At 37.1% G+C, this 21262-nt stretch overlaps 1 long non-coding RNA gene across 1 annotated transcript in view; it reads right to left on the minus strand.

The window, feature by feature from the left end:
* Window positions 1–700: 700 nt before the first annotated feature.
* Window positions 701–21262, minus strand: part of LOC127220940 (uncharacterized) — a 60657-nt gene continuing 40095 nt past the window's right edge. Inside the window, exon 3 of the long non-coding RNA XR_007834413.1 lies at window positions 701–828. This is a non-coding gene — a long non-coding RNA (uncharacterized LOC127220940). The remainder of the gene's footprint in view (window positions 829–21262) is intronic.

Below are 21262 nucleotides of genomic sequence, written 5' to 3' on the forward strand. Positions count from 1 at the left end.
TTAAACAGGAAAAAGTGAAATCTATCCTAAAATTTTATTAGTTCCTAGGTTTTTAAAAACTCATTTTGTTAAGTCCGTCCTGTGGATTATTTAACTTCTCTGAGCCTCAGTTTCATCTAAAGGAGAAGACTAAAGCTATATGCAGCAGAAGAAATAGTCAATCAAGTGATGTTAGCTTCCTATTAATATTTCTGTCAATGCATGGATTATGTGCTTAAGATCTATGGCAAACATAAAAACATGTATATATATATATATATATATATATGTGTGTGTGTGTGTGTGTGTGTGTGTGTGTATGTGTGTGTAATCTATACATAGGTACACAAGCTTTCTCCAACACACACACATACACACACACACACACACACACACACACGCAGACCTGTTTTCCTTCTTACTCTAATATCAAAAAATTTCCAAAGCACTTTCATGTGAGCAGAGTTAGGGAACTCACCTGTACTTCACAAAAAATGCTATTTTAATTTTTTGTCAAAATTATGACATGCAGAATATAATATGAATACTTCTAGAAACTGAGTCATTTTATGAAGGCAGTTTTTATAATCTATGTATTTAATAGAAATCTAAAAGAAATTTCTCTCTATGAGCCCCCAACCACCCTGGTGATTTACTCAGCCTGTCTGTTACAATAACCATCGCCAGGGTACACAGTACTCACCAATGACCTATTGCAGACAGTTAATCAAGAGCAGAGAGACCAGCTTTCACAGTACAAGTAGTTACTTGTTCTCAACTTTTTAAAGTTCATAATTCAGTCTTACTGTCATTTCTTTCCGCTTGCCGGTGCTTTTATGAAGGGTAAAGCTGAACAGAAAGAAAACCAGAGTCATTAACTGCTTGAAAGTTTAATGTGCTACCAAACCAGAATTAGATGTGATAATGAAATTTCCACTGCTGAAAGCAGTCTTCGCTAGCTGATGTATGTAGTGAGAAGGTGGTCTCATAACCAATGAAAATAAGAAAATACCTAATTTTTTCTATTTCTCATTCAAGTTTTTGTCGACAAAGGCCAAACAAACATTCAAATTAAACTTAAGTTAAACTACTTTAAAAAGAATATGTAGTAAAATTCCTTGTTCCTTTTAGAAAATGTGTTGTAAATGTATAGATGTCAATCAAATCCCTTTCCATCTAGAGACATTCTGGAGCAGCAGATATGATTTAGCACTTTACATTTCTATGCTTTATTCATTTATCTCAAGAGAGCATTCCAAGTCACTAGTGTCCCTAAATCACAAGGGCTGACGCAGCCCTAAATCCAGCATTCATGGTATATCTAAATAAATTTCTAACTACAGACGGTCCCAAATTTTGATTATTCAATTTACAATTCTCCAGTCTTACCATGAAAGTTTCTTTTGAACTTTAACTTTCCCTTCAGGTTAGCTTATGCAATATGATAGTTCTTAAAGATTTTGGGCAGCAACAGCAAAACGTTCATCCTAGTTGGCCATGTGATTATGGGTATAAACAGCCTCTTCTCTACAAGGCACTGTTGCTTAGCAAGATAGGATATTCAGCGGGCTAATATACTAAATATATTTTCAAATTATTGTCAACTTTCAGTACATACCAACAGCTATATTGGGACATAATCCCACTTTAAATCAAAGAATATCAATACTTCACCTTCTGTCTCTATGCTTAATATTTATTTTCAGATGAATCGTGTACTATTCTCCAAATACAATACAGTAGTCTTGCCTGCTTTTTTTTTTTTTTGTATTGCATATGCCACTTTCTCACCCTAAAGTTCTGGAGCAGAACTGCTTCTACTTGCTTCCTGCCTCTAGGTACCAACTGTGTCTTTCTTCCCACTACTTCCACTCAGGGACCTGTTATAGATCACCATCTGTTGAAATTATATTCATTTTAAATTCAGTTAACCTACCCCTTTCAAGCAAAGTTTCCTTCTTGCCCACCCCAAACTGGCCTAATCTTTTTCTCCTCTCCATCCACCAATTACATTGATTTACATCTGCTATATCAATTTTTTTTATCCTGTGGCACATAGTAAGAGTTCATTCACTGTGTGATTAGTGACTGTGGGTAATTTGCACTCTTATTTACCCCCAGTCTTCTCCTATTCCTGTGTTTAAAGCTTCTTAGTCATCAAAGATAGGGGGTAGAGGGTGAATGCTTATTAATCTTTATAACATTTCATTTTCTAATAGGCTCATTGCACATAATGTAGGCTTGGTAAATATTTCTTGAATTTCATGACTGAACTGGGTCAGTCAGTCTCAGCTAGAAGCACCTCAGTATTGCTTTTAGATTTGTCAGGAACAATGCTACTGATGCAAAAGGAAATTGTCTTTGCTGAATCATAACTGAATTTCTATCACACTAATCTTTGGAAGGTACCACTTTATGAATTAAATACAAAACAATAATTTTTTGTATGTTACAGTTTACATTATCTTGGCTTCTTTCAGGCATGAGGACATCTCTGTAAGGTGTTGACCTAAATTTCTGCTGACCTAATTTCCTTGTTGCAAACGGATTTTGGTGCAGCCAGTCCCCACTGCGGAAAGGTTTTGTTCTACATCACTGTCAAATTTCAGTGACAAATGGAATGAACTTTGTTAGTCCTTCTGAGATTTCAGAATAGCTCAGGACATTCCCTTTTAATATCTAAGAGGATTTCAGTGATTTGTCCTACCCGCTACAGAGTGTAAAGGGCCTCCCTGTTTCCTATGCACTTACTCTATGCTGTCAGGCATGTCTCATGGAAGCAGTAGACACTCACTACCTGCAAACATTTTTACTGAGTCGTAGCAGGAGAATGTTGCTAATGAAATGGAAATTAATACAAATGACAAAAATGCCTCTTGAGTCAGGTAAAGAAGTATTTTCAGCACTAACAGACTTTACTTTGATTCTGGTCCTGTGTATTTTGAAACAAATAGAAAATAAATTCTCTTATGATTGAAATCAATATTCTCCCAATGGTACAAATATTTAAAAATCTATTTCCAATATACTAGTAACATTTTATTTGTGTGTAGTTGAGCTTGAAAAGGATCATGGTAGAGAGGAAAAATGGGATTTAGCTCAAATAATTCAGTAGCTGTAAAAAATTATGCAACCATAAACAGGAATTATCAAAAAATCTTTTCCTTTGAGCATTTAATAACATGGAAGAGCAAGTCTACTACTTTTTGAAAAGGGGGTATACCAGATATACAAGCTTCTTTCTGTTATTGTTAGAATCAAGTATTTACATTTTGTCTTAATATGGACTATATTGATTTTGAAATTGAGAATTGTAGGGACTTACAATGATATGGTAAAAGTATCACCAATAGTTCAACAATGTTATGCCAGTGTTTCCACTGGAAGCAAATATCTGGAAGACCTTCAGACACCACACCCTGGGCAATTAGAGATGTGGTCAGCAAATGGAGAGGAGGATGAAGAAAGCAGCTGTCAGACTGAACTTGAATTGTAATGTGAAATAATACAAAAGGAGAGAAGAGAGGTGGTAAGGAAAAGCAAAACCGATTCTCAAGAAAGAAAAGATATACAAAAATAAACGTCAGGTCAAAAAGAGATATGGTGAGAAGTTATTTTTAATAAGAACAAGATTAGACAAAATCAATAAAGAAAATTTGTAAAAAAAAAATTAAAGCCTGTTTAATGTCTTTTTTTGTAAAATGTCCTGGATGTTAAAAAGAGTAAACGATGCACCTTTTATTCTTTAGTAATCAGGTTATGTGAAAAGAAAGTCTAGTAAGTGTACTTCATCACCAAGAATCTATTGAAACAGACAAAGATCCAAGTGCAAGGAGAAGTAAGACTCAAACTGGCAAACCCATTACCAATGCATTGCTTTACCATGGCTATGTTAAACAATGACCAGAGAGAGCAACTGATAATTTGGCCCTATGTGCCATATTAAATCAAAGCAAAGAGTAAGACACAGAGTGTAAGACCATAAGGGAAAAAAGGAGAAAGAAGAAGGGGTAAAAGGAGAAATAACAGAAGGAGGAGAAGAAATATGTGAGAGAATGCACCCTGTGACTGGTTCTTCAGCAGCCGGTGTTAATATGGTTACCTACTACAAAATAGACACTCCCTACATAGTGTTTCCCAGAATCTTTAAAGATATTTATTAAGAAAAGAAATCCACAAGATTCCCGCAAGAAATCAAAGGTCATTGTTCCAAAATGACAGCAGCAAGAGTTGAGAAGCTACTGCCTCTGAAAGAAATAATCTCAGTATACAGTGACCTAGAATAGGTTACATGAATATTAGAGAGTCTGTGTGAATCTCTCAAATCTCTTTGATAGGCCCTAATGAAAGAGCTCATGCAATCTCCATCTTGATGTGTACACGAGACAGTAAAACTTTCAAGATCCAAGTCAGTTGATAACTGAAAACATATTTCTTGTGTATCCAAACTCTGTGGAGAAGTTGAAAGTCATTTCTTCCTATGAGAGTGAGCATTCCATGATTGTCTACTACTGAAACTATTTAAAGAACAAATAGTTTTTGGCTGTTGGGGTTTATTGACTCAGCATTGTCACCTGGCAGCATCTCTCTCTGATCCCGCTGCAACACACACCTGCTGATCCAGGGTCTCTTGGTCAAACACAGGGAAAGGACAGCAACTTCTAAAACCCATTTTTACCTTATCAGGAACAAAGATGACTACTGAAGCAAAAGCAAGGTCAAATCTAGCTTTTCATAAAGTTGGTTGAGCCTGTTTCGGTTCAGAAAAATTCCTTGCTGAACCTTTGCTTTCAGAAGCCGCAATGGATTGAACAATCAGAGTGTTTGAAAAAACCCATCATTCCCATAAGGATTTGTGAAGTGTTGAACGTCTGGCATATGGGTGTTCTGAATAAAAGGATTTTGCCAGGAGTTTTGAGATCAGAGATCCACAATTAATTCTGACTGCTTGGATCAATAAAGATTGTTTTCCTTTGAAACAGAGCACCTATAAAGTTATGTAATTTGAGGTATAGGAAAATCATTGCTGAACAAGCAAAGAGTGCTCAGCTGCCCACAGAATCCATTTGGTAATAATTTCAGCATGAAAAGTAAGACTATTATTTTGATGGGACAAATGTATTTGAAAGCCATGAAAGATTATATCAGTGAAAAAAATCTATTTGAATAAAATATATTTTCAGCACAAACTTACTCAGGTGTAGTACTGTTCACAGCAGAAATGCAGTTCAGTAGGAGCTCTCTCCTAAAGGAAAAGTGTATGTGAGAATTCAGATTATTTCGTCTAGCACAGCTGCTACTTGTTCTGCAGAAGCAGGAATGCGACTGATGACAAGGTAGAATGGAACGTGACACCTCCGTTGGCAACCAGCCAAGAATACAGAATGTTTTAGCCAGTCTGTGGCATGTGATCCATTTCTTAATTGTTGATAACATGTAATTAGGACAATCTTAGCCGAGCTTAATGAATGCAGTAAGTTAAACTGCAGTGCTTGAGTATACTTGGATAGACTTTGTTAGTCTTGGAGCATGGAATTGCAAAGTAACATTTTATAAACAGTACAAAATGGAATCTTCCCTTTACAAACTATCAGCCTGGAATTATGGCCAACATCCTAACCCACAGTATAAATTCTGTGCACTGTATAAATGTCAACTGATACTCATGGCCAATGTGCCCAAAATAAATTCTCCCTTTGAAGATTTTAAAGGTAAGATTTATGTGAAGACATTGGGCACATATTTAAAAATGACAGACTACATGCTCTGCTAATCAGTTATCAACCTGATTTATTCCGACAGCTTCTTTCTCAGATGGCCAGAGCTCACTTTGTGGATTATACGGCTTTGCTTTATTTTAATGCAATTATTTCCTTAGAAATAATTTATGATTATCTTTTTATTAAAATAGTTTCTCTAAACTTATTTTTCACACCCCCATTATTAGCATGACAGTGTCTTAATGTTGTCAGTATAAAGGATGAGAACATCTTTATGTAGGCCATAGGTAAATTCAACTGAAAGTTTCACATTTCTTATGAATAAGATTAATTTTTAAAATGGGGAAATCCTGTTAGTCTATGAAACAACACAAGAAATTAAAAAACTGAGAAATGTATTCCAGCTTTTATCTAAAACACAACAATAAAACAAAAAGTCATATTTGTCCATAGCATGCATGCATGGTAGCATTCAAGCTTTCCCTACTGTTTTCTTTCTTTTTTTGTCTTTAAATTTGTTCTAATGTTACCAGAATCAATTTTTAGTTTCAGTCATCCCAAAGGAGCTTTCTTGAGTGGCGCTCTTATCGGGAAATTGTAATGAAGAATCAGCTCACAGAGCTGTTACTATGGTACTCACATATCTGAAGAAAATTTTAGTGGAAATAAAATTCCAAAGCACTAAATTTAGAGGTATTTCGTTTTCTAGTAAGAGGAATAAAAATAGCATTACTAGATACAATTTGAATTCCAAGAGGGTGATATTTATTCCTACATGATGTTCAAATGTGTACATTTTACAAAGCCAGTTTCTTTCCATAGTCCTAGAGACAAATTAAAAATAATGTTACCTAAGTTTTGGTCTAACCTTTGAAGGACAGTGCCTAAGAATGGAGACCTTCATTTTCATTTTGGTAATGTTTTTACACAGGAACAATAACGATGAAAGCAGGGCTATTTGGGGATTACTTTTATGTATTAAGAAAAAATTAACAGTGATATGCATTTGTGGTTACACACTAAGTTGTTTATTCTCTCTCAGAGACAGGAAGAGACAGGGGATGTTGTTGATATTGATAGTGACTAGAAATCTCAGTTAGAAAACTCTATCTTCCATTAAAAACTTTAATATGCTGTTGTGCACAAAGCAATGAAATTCTGTTTTCTAAAAGTAAGAATAGTGAGAAGTTCCAGAAATTATTACAAAATATATTTCTGAAATTAAGTTTTCTTCTTCACATTTAATATAACTTAAATACACCTTCCACTGTTCAAAATGATACCCAATTTCTCAGGTGAGACTTGCTTCTAGAAGAGTCTGCTGGAAGAAGAAAGTTTTAAAATTATATTTCAATTTTTTACTTCATTTAATGTTTTCTGTGATTAAGCCACCAAAGAAACAGAAAAAGTCTACATAACTTTTCATATTTCATCACATCTGAATTTCTACATTTTTAAGCAAAAAGGAATTTTTATCTTTCTCAAAACTGATAGCAACCTCTAAATTTTCGATGAATGAGTGATGTAATATAGATACTAAAGAAGGCTTTCCAGTTTTCTATACATTGCCTATACATTTATAATCCATTCTGATGTATGTCAAATTATAGAATACAATACAGAGAAAGGCTTGTGACTTACTGTGTCCTGGGCACACAAGAGAACAAGGGAGTGGTTGTTTTATGTGTCTTACAACTATAAACTGTCCAAAACAACCCATAGCTTCAGCCTCCAAGTCCAAAAGTACACTTTGCACTAACATGACAACACAACATGTCCCCATGATTTCAAAGACTTTTAGGAAACGCGATCGAGATATATGTGTGTGTGTGTGTGTGCGTGTGTGTGTGCGTGTGTGTGTGCGTGTGCGTGTGTATGTATGTATATATATATGATATGTATATATATATACATATATATATATATATATGTACTTTTTATCATGAATTCTTGATTTGGGAGAAATTTTGGCTCAAAATTTAAAAAGAACACTGAGACTTCTTGACACTTAGTGATACTGCTACTATGTTAGAATGAGCAATCTGTCTTTACACAAACATCTACCCCAGTACTTTTAATTATCCATTTGTACCATAAATGCAATATTCTTTTACATGGTGAAAATACAGAGCTTTGTGAAAAAGTTCTATCATTTTCTACACATTTTCCATTTTATAAAAGTTTAATTTTCAATTCAATTTGAAAAGGCCTGTTACAGATTCCGAAACCTAGTTGGAAAAGAAATATGAAGGAGGCAATTTCATTTTGCTAACATGGAAAACAGACACACCATAGCATTCATAATCTTTTTTTTTTTTCCTTTGAGAATTTCAAAGAAAAATGCCAGTTTAAACTGTGGGGAACACTGCACTGTAAAAGTCACCTTAATTCATTATTACTATTGACAAAATAACTATTTGCCTGATATTTGACTGTAATTATTTCTCCCTTTTTACTGACTGTATACTAAACATATTCTACTGGTTTTTTTAATTTTTATTTAAATTAGAAACAATCTTATTTTACATATCAATCCCAGCTCCTTCTCCCTCCCATCCTCCCATGCACCCTATGGACCCTCCCATCCCACCCCTCATCTACTCCCCAGGAAGAGTGAGGCCTTCCCTAGAAAGTAATCAATGCCTGTCATATTAGAGATCCACAAGGATGACTCTAACTAAGAATCTAAGCAACAGTGGGGATATTCTACTAGTTTTTATCCACTTTAAGTTCATAGCAAACCCTACTTCTTACCCTGTCTACTTACTAGACAAAGTGTATTAGACGTGATTCCCATAGGGAGTCAACAAAGTCTGTCACATCACTTTGAGACAGGACCAAGGCCCTCCCCACCATAGATAGCCTAAGCAAGGTATCCCTCCAAAAGGAATGGGATCCAAAAAGCCAGTTCATGCACTAGGGATAAATCTTGGTCCAACTTAGCCTCTCTGAGGAGTATAGGGGTAGGGTGGGGGAGTTGGGAACAGCAGGAGAAGGGGAGAAAGTGAGAACTGGGGTTGGTATGTAAAAAGAAAGAAGATTGTTTTAAAATTGGAAGATTTAAAAATACAAAATTATCACTGAGTATTAAAAAAAAACTGATTCTCATATTAATTGACCAGGGGGTAGAATACAAACTGCTCATTCAAATGCACATTTCCAGGCTTTGAACTATCCAGGAAGTGTATTTTGTGAATACTAAGCCAAAGAATCTTAAAACATTCCTTAAAATCACTTTTCTTTTAAGGGCAAACCAGAAATCCTACTGCCCTAGATCAGGAAAAGATAATCACTTGGCAAGACGTTTGGGATAATAAACAGATTTCCTAAATGCTTTTAGAACTTACTTAATATTATAGGAATTAACCCCAAAAAACTCATTATGAAAGTAGAGTCCCTTCTGCTATGAGTTCTCCAGGCCTTGTGATTGTTCTAACATGGTGGGAAGGCTCTGTACAGAAAAAGAGAAGGTTGTTTGTTGGGCACTACGGGACTGCATCTTAGATTCCCAATGCATTTTTCCTCTTCTTGGTAGTTGAGTACAGAAAGTCTCAAAAGAATTGCAAACTCAACCTCTACATCTGAGTCCAGAAGAAAATTGGCCAGAGCTGCCTACACAGCGAGCTCAAGAGTTCATCTATTAGCAGTGGCTTTCCTCGATTCCTCTTGGTTTCAGTGTGGCATAGATATAAACAAGGAGTTCCCATAACACCCCACTCTCAAACCCAAAGAAAACTGAAGAGGCAGCTGTGCTGAGACTTGGCAAACAAAGGACCTCCACAGCAGAGACCCAATTTGGACTTCTACCAGGAAGCTACAATGAAATAAAGCAGAGACTGAATTCTTGTACCCCCCCAAGCCAAACTAGTTTGCTGGCAAGCAGACCAAGCCAAGGTAACAGGTGTCCATATCATATGCAGTACCTACCAGACCAATATACAAGGGACAGCATCATGAAACCATAGATAAGTAAAACTCAGCACCCAGTAATGCCAACTCTTCCCTCTCACTCTCATGACAGTAAAACCACCAGCCACTAACTTGAAGGAGAGCCCAGAAGTGGACAGAAGGCTGAAAAATCTGGGAGACTAAGCATGTTTTCCTAAACAGGCAGCATTACCTAAAGGATGGTTGCAATTATTGGATTGGATTGAATTTTAAAATGCATAGGACTCTAAATTTATAAGAGAACCAGAATAGTTATAGACAAAATAATCGAACTGTTTTCCAGGGACATCCAAGTTGCTGTGCTCATGAAGTCAGTGTTCCATAACCAAAACAATGAATAAAGTTTCTGCAGTGAAAATAGCCACCTCCCAAATATTTCTTACTCACCTTCAAGATCACTACATGGCATTTGGCAAAAAAAAAAAAAAAAAAAAAAAAAAAAGGAGGAGCTTTTGTGATTCGAATTCTTTACATGTGATGGTTACCTTAATCAATAGGCCAAATGGTCAACTTGGTTTTCTATTTGCTTTTCCATGCATGTATAAAGTAGAGGTATAGCTTTATGTTATAATTAGCACACAAAATAGTGGATTTTGTAATGACATTTTATGCATGTATATTATTGTACTTTGATCATGTCTATCTCTGCCATTGCTGCCTTCTCCTACTCTTTCTTAGGGTTTGTGTGTGTATGTGTGTGCGTGCCTGTGTGTGAAAACAACACTATCACCTCTTAGGGTTATTTGAGGGAACAAGTAAAATTGATTAGATAAAATTAAGAGCAATTTATAAACTCACTCATGCTCAAACTTATGCTTTGGGTCTGGATCCTCCAAAGGCCATCAGCTGATAGCTGATAGCATTTTGGGGGGGAGAGGGTAGCAAAATTTTCTGGTGTTTGGTCCTAATCTGAGGAAATAAGTCACTGGGCCAACAGTGCTTTATTCATTAACCAGTATGAGAAACATATATACAGAATGACATCTCCCATCAGGTGTGCCATCTTCAAGTGTGTGCTGGGGCTCCTTTAGCTGCCATAGGGCTACCCATCATGATTTTATGCCTCACCCTGTCATCAAAAATCAAAACCCATAGACTGTGACCTAAAACTTCTGGGTGAGTGAGTGAATAAAAAAATAAACCTATTGGGGCAGGAGATGGCTCAGCAGTTAAGAATGCTTGCTGAGCAATTACAACATGTGTGTGTTCAAATTCCAACACACACATGATAAGCTGAGTGTTCTGTGCATGCCGTTAACTCCAACACCAAGTGGAGACAGGAGAATTGCTGGAGTTTGCTACATGCCAGTGTAGCCATGAAAACAAAATATGGAAACCCAAATAAACAAATGAGTTCCAGGTTCAGAGAAGCACTCTGCCTTAAAAGGAACAGGCAGAAAATAAATAAAAAAATAAATAAATAAATAAATAAATAAATAAATAAGATACCCAAAGCCCCCTTTTGGACTACACACAGGTGAGCATGTACCACACATGTCCATACCACACATACCGTGGGGGCAGGAGGGAGAGAGAGAGCTGTTTTTTAAAGCATTCACTTTTCTGCCTCCATCTCCTTCTTTTTTAGGTCACTTCCATAAGAAATATGCAACAGCCTGAAGTGCTTGACTATATATTATGGAACACTTGAAATAAACTAGAATCAATAAGGGTGAACCAAACAAAACAAAAGATAAATGATAGAAGAACCTGGAATAATCTGTCTTTAGCTAATTTTAACTTTAAGTTTTATGTTTTGCAAATGAGAAAAAAAAAGGTTTTGTCTTTGGTAGTCAATAACTCAAAATTTTAAAGCCACTACCTTCATATTAAACATTTTGTTTCAAATTAGAACAGGAGAAAAAATGTTCTTTCAAGACGGGAGCCATGGCAATGCCAATGGATGTGCTACCATGAGGTGGGGGGGGGGGCGAATTTTTGTATGGGTCCAACTCTTGACAGAGAATGGTGGACAACATAAGACTCCCTTGATAAGGGAAATTAGCCTCTCCTAAGAATGATTCCAGTAGTTAGATATAGAGGGCTCAGTCTCACATCTTTATAAAGACAAACAACAAAAAATAGACCAGTCAGGTATTTACATGTATGTGTGTATACACATACATATATGCATACATATATGTATATGTCACAATAATAATCATAGTAAAAGAGGCCTTTGATTTGAGAGTGAACGGAGATGGCAGGGACTAGAAGGAAGAAAAGAAGAGGACAGGTGATGTGATTTTATTTCAATTTTAAAAAATTAAAAATAAGAGTAAAGTACCCTAAGCCATATAAAAAAATTGGTTCTTTAATGAAGTGCTAAAAATTCTTCTTAAAATACATGTAAATTTTTGAAATATTTGGATTGTCTTTTGTATGTAATATATCATAATAGGTATAAAACAAAAGCCAAGGCCTCAGTTATTTTAATTAGTGAATTACTAATTTAATTGCTATCTGCATTTTGTTTTCTTTGCATAAATCAAGGAAAATAAAATAAAAAAGATAAAAGAATCAAATAGAAATATGGTAGTCAGTCAATGGGAAAGAAAAGTACATTTTCTGAATGCCCAGTAAAAGATGCAAACCCCATGTCATTTTATACTAATCTCCTCTATAATTGATAATAATAATCATCTAGGTATATCTCATTCCTGGAGTCTACCATAATGCATTGTCCAGATCAAATTGTCATAAGTAATGCCTTGTCCAGTTCAAATTGTCATAAGCTTTATTTATTTTTTTTTTGGCTTTCCCTGGGTTTTATTCATAATCTAAACTGGAGGTTTAGAGGATTTGTTAGTTTATTTATTTTCTGTTTGCACGGTACGATTTCCCTAGGTGAACCTGGCTTAGTCTGGAACTACCTGTCTGTCCTTCTTCCTCTACCTCCCAAGTGCTGGGATTTCAAGTTTATACCATTATCCTTGGAAGAAGTTAATAGTCATAATAGTCCAGGCTAGCTAAGGATGACTGTGTACTTCTGATCCTCCTGTTTCCACTTTCTGGGTGATAGGTGTCATATACCAGGTCTGTGCTATGCTGGGGATTGAACCAGAGCTTTACAATAAACAATTATCCTACCAGCAAAGCTACACCCTCAGCCAAAGCCCACCATATAAAATACATCAGGATGCTGAAGCTCCAATTGGGCAGGCAGGGAGCCCACTTCCATACACTCCCCAGACTCAGAAAGACCTTCAAGGACTTTCAAGCCTTGAAAACTCTCTTAAAGCAGTCACATAGCCTCCCTGTGCTTCATCTATAAAATGTGACTACAGTAGTATTATATCTTCCTTAGTGGGGTACTGTGACAAAATTTGGTGAGTTCTGATATATAAAATGCTTAGAAAAATACTGAGTATACATTAAACATTCAATAAATGATATCTTCATTTTGTTATACATTCAGCCTACATGTTTTCTAAATTTATTTTGTATTTTGGTGCATATGGGGGGGGGGACATTGCTAGGGATGGAACCCAGGACTCTGTATATATGAAGCAAGTACTATATCATCAAGCCACATCCCAGTCAAAAAAATGTTATAAAAAGTATTTTTAAATAAAGGAAGACCCTGACATAGGACAAAGCCTTCCATTGTATATCTGAAAGTAACTCCAATAATGAAGACCAAGCTCATCTTATGTAAAACAATAATCTTGTCTGGCATTCTGAGATCCAAGAAGAAAACTAAGTTTCTGAGAGGTTAAATTAATAACCATGGATTACATATCTAAGAAACAGCAATGCCGGAGATGGAATGCAGTTTCTCCAACCTCTTATCATGGCTCTAATTAGCTTCATTGATTGACTAACTGGAGGTAATTAATTACAAGCAGCTGGAGCCTGTGTTTCCAAGGTATGTTCTTCACTGCAGTATCATGAGACTCATTTTGATATGTTGTATTGTCCTTATTATCTACTTAAGGTAAATAGACACAGGAAGTCATAAGTGAAGAAAGAGGAGTTACATTGTACACATGAATTATGTGTACTTCTAGGTTGAAATTTTTTTTCTGAGAGAAAATGTTGAGTGTGTTGCTCAGGACTTCAAGAGGGGAAAGACCATTAATAGCTGCCATGCATCTGCAGGACTTGAACAAGACCCATAGGGAACAGGTGTAAGTTGTTCACAATCATTTTGTGACTTTGATGAAAGCTCTGCAAGGTAGAGGAGAGAGAAAACCAGATTCTATTACTGAAGGAAGCTACCTGTACACCACACTACTTGCCACTCGAGAGGCATTTTCACATCTATTAAGCCAGTTTAAATTATATTTTCTGTTATTTGCAACCAAAATCTATGAACTTTTATATAGGAGAACACAAAAGCAAGAGAGAGTTTATAGTTACACGTTTCAGTCTTATATGCAAAGTCATTTAAGTAATGCTGGTATTTAAACTACTTAGGGTTAAAAGTACATGAGACCTTTTGGATCTCAGAAATACCAAATACAACCTGCAAGGAGGAGAGTGTGAGGGCGCAACCATGCACAATAGCAGATGCGATGCCTTTGCAATGGTTGAAGGAGGAGACACAATCATCCCTCTTCTTGTTCTAGTCATTGTACTATGACAGTGGCTAACCCATCTGGTTTACAGGTGTCAGCACCAGAAATCTGTGGGAAGAAGTCAGTCCAGAAGGGAATGTGTAAGTGGAACATACTCTGAGAAGAAAGGGAGAATCTTCTACCCACACATTGGGCTTTCTGTTTCTGTTTTGTATCTTGTACCCCATCTTAGCCCCACTTCTCCACTGCAAGGCAGTGGGGAAAATAGACTTCAGTGAAGCACAAGATAGAATGGCCCACAGTGCAGTTCTGGGAGACAGCCAGTTCCCCAGCATTGATGTGGTCTCACTTAACTCCTCTGGGGTGGATGCATGTCGAGGCTTAGTGACAGCAAGCTATTGCAGCAGCTGGCATCCAGGGAACTGAAGTGGGATCACTGCAAGAAGGGTGGGCAGAAGAAACACTCCAGAAAATGCTGGAGCACAATTTCAAGCAATGCCGCACTGTTTGGGAATGTGGGAAACCACAGGGGTAAACAGGCCAAGCTGGCATGCAGCAGGCAACAGAAAGGCAGGACGTTTTTAATGTGACCCAACAGAAAAACCAGATCAAAGATTTGGAGCAGTTAGAATGAAACGCCCATTCTACAATATTGATTCATTCTGTGAACAATTTTGTTGCATACCTACTATGTGTCATATTCTATGACACTGGAATCAGAAGAGGAAGGCATAATTCTGTCAATGATGTATAGAAAGCCAATGTGACCAAACACATGTCTAAAATGCAGATAATTTTACTCCCCCCCCCATAAGTGTGTTTCTTTAAAGTCCCCAGTCACATAATGGCAGAAATAAATAAGGCCCCTTTTAAAGCTACTCTCCATAACTTCTATGGATTAAAGAACCAGAGACCAGGAAGATGAAAGGAGGAGGCACTCTGGCCTCATCATCAATGTCCTTGTGTGCTCATCTCCAGTGTCCTTGCTGGCGAAGTGAGATCCAGCATCTCAAACTCTTCTCAGCTGCCTCACCATTCCATGCATCACTTGGGCTCCTGGTTGAGCAGCTGCCAGCATTTGTACTGTCTTCATTCCTGGCCCTCTACAACTTTCTGAGATAATGACATTTTACCCCCAGTCTAGACTAAGGAGGGACACACCACTTCAGTTTTTCAAATCTGTTTTCACACTTCAGGTCTTAAGTTACCAAAAAGTAGCCTTGTCTGCCATTGTCTTCTTTGTTGTCCCTGCCCTGTATTCAGTCTAACTTCCTGAATACAGAGGAAGGGAAGAGGTTATAGGAAACAGAGGCACAAAAATATCAGTTCGTGTCTACAAAGAACACTCCACTGTGTAAGTTGTGTTCATCTTTGGAAATGGAAGAAAATGTCTTTAAATGGGTAACATATGAGCTCCACCTTGAAAACAGGTAGATGTTCATCAAAAGAAGAAAGTAAATGAGAGTCAAATGTATGGGAGAGGCTTCGCTAATGAATAAGATTAACTCAAAAATCTTGTATGTCATGAAATACTATAAAACAATACATCAGTGTGGAATATCACAGAATGTGAAGGTTCGAGGTCATTTATGTGGCGCTGTGCTCACAGGTGGGAAAAGTGAACCGTGTTACATTTCATATGGATAAAAGTCATTTTATTAAAAATAAATTCTCCTCTCAAGCAATACATCCTGACCAGTTTTCCCTTCCTCCACTCCTCCCCGCTCTCCCTCTACTTCCCCTCTCCCTCAGATCCACTCCTACTTTGTTTCCTCTTCTGAAAACAACAGGCCTCCAAGAGAGGACAGATGAACAGAAATAAGATATATACAATAGGGCAAGGCAAAAGCCCTCATATGGAGACTGAGCAGGGCACCCCAAAAGGAGGAGAAGTGTCTCAAGGGCAGACAGAGTCAGAGATACACCTGCTCCCACTGTCAGGAACCCCACAAAAACAACAAGCAAGCAGACATAAGGTATATGCAGAGGACCTATTTAAATTTCATAGCATTTCTCTCATGCCAAAGGTTAAAGACGCTGAAAGAAAGATTAAGAAAAACAGCCTGAGGAGAGAGGGCCCAGTCCCTACCCCAAATGACGCGACAGATTTTGTTGACCCCTCCTGGAAGGCATCACCCTCCCTGTGGAGTGGGGAGGGATAAGATGGGAGGAGGGTGATCAGGGGCCATAGGAGGGAGGGAGAAAAAGAAGGGAGGAATGGAGGGAGGGACGGAGGGAGAAGGAACTGGAATAAGAGCAAAAAGTTTAAAATTAAAGAAAGAAAAAGAAAAAAGAAAAACAGCATGGAGTAAGGCCCCACAACAAAAGTCAGGTACAGAATTACAAATACTCTCCTATCACACTTCAGCAAGAACCTATTTGACTACAGACTTCCATTACAACACTTCAATGACCATTGTGTCCCCAACAACACTTCTTTTTTTTATTTATTTATTTTTATTTAATTTTATATAACAAAGTCCAATTAAATGAAAACAAACATTTATACACAATATTTGAGAATTTGGGCGTCGTTCTTTCCAAACTACTTCCTGCTGGTAAGGGGCGCTGTCATGGGGGATTCGAAGAAGATTCAGATATCCTAGCTGTAGTCTGTAGGGCTGTTTCCAACAACACTTCTTGCAGCTCTGTATTAAAGTTTCAGTGTGTTTCAAAACTGATTTTAAAAATCTTTCTGTGAAAGCATGTGGGGACACAACAGGCAGACAGTGTTCACCAATCATGAGTGTTAGATTTCCTCGCACCAATTTGTCTTGCAAATTCTACAGCCCATGTGAAAACTCCCTTTGCACCTTTAATCATCATGCAGCCAGTATATGTGCAACAGAGAACAAAATCCTGAAGACACACATCACTCTTTCCAGCTTGCATTCAGAATTCTGAAGCTGAGCATGCTCCGCGGATCTGACAGGGATTGCTACTGAGGCCTCGACTCTAAATAAATAGTTTAAAATAAAAAGTTGTATAAATATCAGGCTGTGCCAATGATGCGGTTTGAGAGGGAGTGCTATAAACACAAAGTAAATTGAATGGGATCTGCTTTTGTGGGGTAGAGGGCTACTTACACTGGTTATTATAGAGAAAATTTTGTTGTGTGGTGCGACAGCACGTACCCATGTGGCTAACCTACAACTGGTAGAAGAAACAAATCCCACCCATACCTCGGACCGGTGCCACAGCCAGACCACAATTCCTGTGGGGATGAACTTAATTTGCTGAAAATGAAGGCCAGGCTCTGTTGCAGCTCATTAGCTGGTTACAGACACACTGCAAGAGAAGAAAGTGGAATTTGGTCGATGTTCCAACTTCTACATGTGCTGTGAATAAAACAGACTATTGTTTTTTTGATAAAGAAGTATTGTTTTGAATGTGCAGATTGGCTAAGTGAAGCCAGCAGAATTTTTTGGCCAAATATAGTCTCTTGCTCACTCCGAAAAATCCTAGCTTTCAAATTAGGAGCTGAAGTCATTGAAAAAAAAAAAAGTTTACATTCCTGCAGCCTGCTGCAGCAAAGCCAAACAAATGTTTGGCTTAAAGTTCACTTACATCTCTTTCATGAGCCTTTTCTTTAACATGGAAGTCTGAAAAATACTATTTCTTTTTATCAAGTCATGAACTATCCTGTAGTATGAGTGTGTGTGTGTGTGTGTGTGTGTGTGTGTGTGTGTGTGTGTGTACTTGACTTGTGCTCATCAGCAGTATTACAGAGTTAGTATAGTAGTATAAAACATATGGGTCATACTTGAATTATACTTGAATTTAAAGAAAACCATGGCTTTATAGCTTCTGGCATAATTTAGGTCACAGTCACAAACTGATTTTTTTTAAGCATCATTAACCACTGAATGGACAAGGAGTGTGTTATTTTCAAGAAGTTTCTTTGGTGCCAGTTCAGGCAATAAAAACCTAAAGATGGGGTTAAACTGGGAGGGTAGTTTAGGGTAGTTACCTTTTCAAAACCATAAAAATGGCATGCTCTCTGGCATTGAATTCAAGCACAAACTGGATAACATGGAATGACAGCATCAGTTTTCTCTAGGAAAACATCTTGATGGCCAGTTCCTTTACAGTCCACCAGATTAGTATTTTGGCACTGTGACATGCCCACACAGATGACCAAATTGAAGACTTGAGAAATTTTAGGATCACTGGTACACTTTCCTTTGAAGGATACCCAAACTATCAAGTCGTTTTGCTATACTGATGCCGTTCACATTAAATAAATTCTGTCAGGAAACAGAAGTAAAATATCTCAAACCGAGCCTTTTCATATCCCTTTGACTAGTGACAACCCAGACCTGAAGGAATGGAAATGAAGGCAGCCCTGTGTGCATCCTTCTCACAGCTATCTTTGCTCTGTACTGGCCCTGGGAACAGGTGGGATATTTTGTTTGCAAGATATGTTGTTTCAGTTTTCCAAATGCAAAGGTTTGGCAGAAAAGGATGTCACTGGATCAAATTGTAGTGCCATGAGCCACTGAAGCTCTTCTTAGATCAGTTCTAGTTCCTTCCTCACTTTACACAAACAACATTAGAAGTATACATGGCAGTTGTCATCTGGAATGAACACAATGAACCATATAATCACATTTAATTTATATAGTAACTTCTATCAATGAAACGTCAAAATCCTGATTTTAACTATATCTACAGAGCCCCTAAACTCTATCTTCAGAAGCTATGCTTTAGTGTTGAGTTGTTATAATAAGATTTTACCTATATAATGTCATAATTATCATAGTGACCATAGTATCAATGTGTGTTTACTTTGTCTGTTTTGTTTAAACTTCTAGATGCCCCATATGTAAATTCTTATACTGTTGCTGTATTAGTGTATTGCAAATGGCCAACAATGATGTTTTATTTATTTATTAAAACCTGTTAGGATTAATTCTAGAAAGGCCATAGACCCTATGGCATAGAAGAATAAAGGTCATCTTTTCAAAGAATGGCTAAATGTATCCTTGAATTCTAAACACAGAAACACTACTTTAGTGATCTATGTCCAGATGTGAATTTTCACAGTATGTATTCATTGGGTATATGATTTTAATTTAAGCATTTCTACTAGTTTCTAAGATGTGTATGTCCTGACCTCTACAAAAATAAGTTTTACACAGTAAAATAACCTTTTCTGTCATGACATTACTGCAGATATCCACTGCCGTATCAAGTCTGTATGCCATGATATTACTATGGATATCCACTGCTGTATCACATGTCTGTACCTCCCTTTCCTACTTTTTCTTTCTATGCTGGGTTCTCAGATAAGATTTGCTATAGCTATGCCTGTGTCTATGACATTTCACTTTCTTTCTCTCAATCTGCTCTGAGATAGAAAAGGAGATCTAAGTCTGTAAAGAGTTTATGTTAAGAGTGATCAGTATGATTTTGGCTGGAAAGCCGCTATTTAAGTCCTCTACATTTTTTGCAAGAAAATTTCAATACAGAAGCTTTACTGCTCAGGCAAGTAAGGGGTTAGTGTGAAGTACAAATCCTGACCATCTCTACACTATTTCAAAAAAGTCAAAAAATATATATTGAAACATAAATTTAAGTTGATCACCAAATGAACTTTCCCTTTAAAACCTTTCAATACTAGTTTTTATCTTCAACATCTAAAATGTAATTTCAAATTAAACTGTATTTTACAAAGGCCAGTAACTTCCATACAGACTTGCTCTTTTCTGTGTTATGGTTATAACCTAAATGCACTTAGCTCTTTCAGGTAACATACAGCTAGTACAAGTTTACACTATTATAGGGTCGCCAAAGACATCACCAGCATTACAACAAACTCCCTAAAGCATTCAATGTTACTCAGAGATTGGGATATTGTTCACGCTATTATTTATGACCAGCTTTTACTATTGCATCTCAGAATGTTTCTGCTTTTGCTATGGCTTCAACATCAACTTACTGAATTTTAAAATATAAAAATAATCAGAAATTTTTCACTACTAGATTTGTTGTCTCATCTATTTAACAAGAAATACACAATGTTTACCTGTGCAAGCACTCATGCACATGCATACATGGTGACCCACCAATATAAAAACAGGAGTCTGAGTGTGAAACATTTCCAATAATCCACAGTACAATTGTACTGATAGTGGTACTTAACTAAAAATATGATCATGAGGGGTTATGCATTCTAGACCGTCTAAAGTAAGCAATTGTAGTTTTTTACCCCAATTTTTATCATAAATAAATAAATAAATAAATAAAGCAAGCAGTGTTTAGAATCTACTCACAACTGTAATTACAACTTGGGCATGCATACCCTTGCACTTTTTACTGTCACCCAGGATAGACAGACTTTCAGACCAGAAACAGACTAAAGGTTTCAAATAGAAAACAGAATGAAAGATGGTTAAGGAGAAAACATTCAAGGTCATATAGATGCCTTGGAGAGGCATTAGCCCTGTGCAATCCCCAGATGAGGATATGTACAAGTACCACTTCACCGGCTTCCTGACCATGTTCGCTCTTGTGAAACACTCCTCTTAGTATCCTGAGAAAAGGAGCAACTCAGAAGGAAGTGTGGTGGAAATTTCCAAAATACATAGAGCCTGTTTGGACAAAAACAGTGAAGACAGGCTTCTATATTTAATGACAGGGCCTGGGCTGCCGACCTCCTGTGATCACTGGCTCTGTGTGCTACACTTTGGTGAGTTTATGATGGTGTAACTCACCCAGCAAGTAAAGCACTCCCTTCCCCTAAGTGCTGTTTATTCTTAGCTTATGCACACAAAGAGTGAGGAAAGTTGTCAACAACACATCCAGTTTATACACTGAATGCTGCTAAGAGCCAGTGGACTTAAGTGAACCAAGAAGCCCTTATAGCCTGAGAGTCTTTCGTCCATTCATTCACACATACAAATATTGACTCTGGACCTACTATGTGCCAGTCATAACAACAGGAAAGGTTAGTTGGGGAAACAAGTAGAAGAGGACACAGAAGAAGCCAAGAAGACAGGAAAGAGGGAAAAATGCTTTGTTTTGTATTAATTAAACAGGAGTGCTCACTCGTATTAAATATGTTCCTTTCTAATTTAACCCATGATACTCTGA

The sequence above is a fragment of the Phodopus roborovskii genome, unplaced genomic scaffold (genome assembly GCF_943737965.1).
Source record: "Phodopus roborovskii unplaced genomic scaffold, PHOROB, whole genome shotgun sequence".
Taxonomy (NCBI): Eukaryota; Metazoa; Chordata; class Mammalia; order Rodentia; family Cricetidae; genus Phodopus; species Phodopus roborovskii.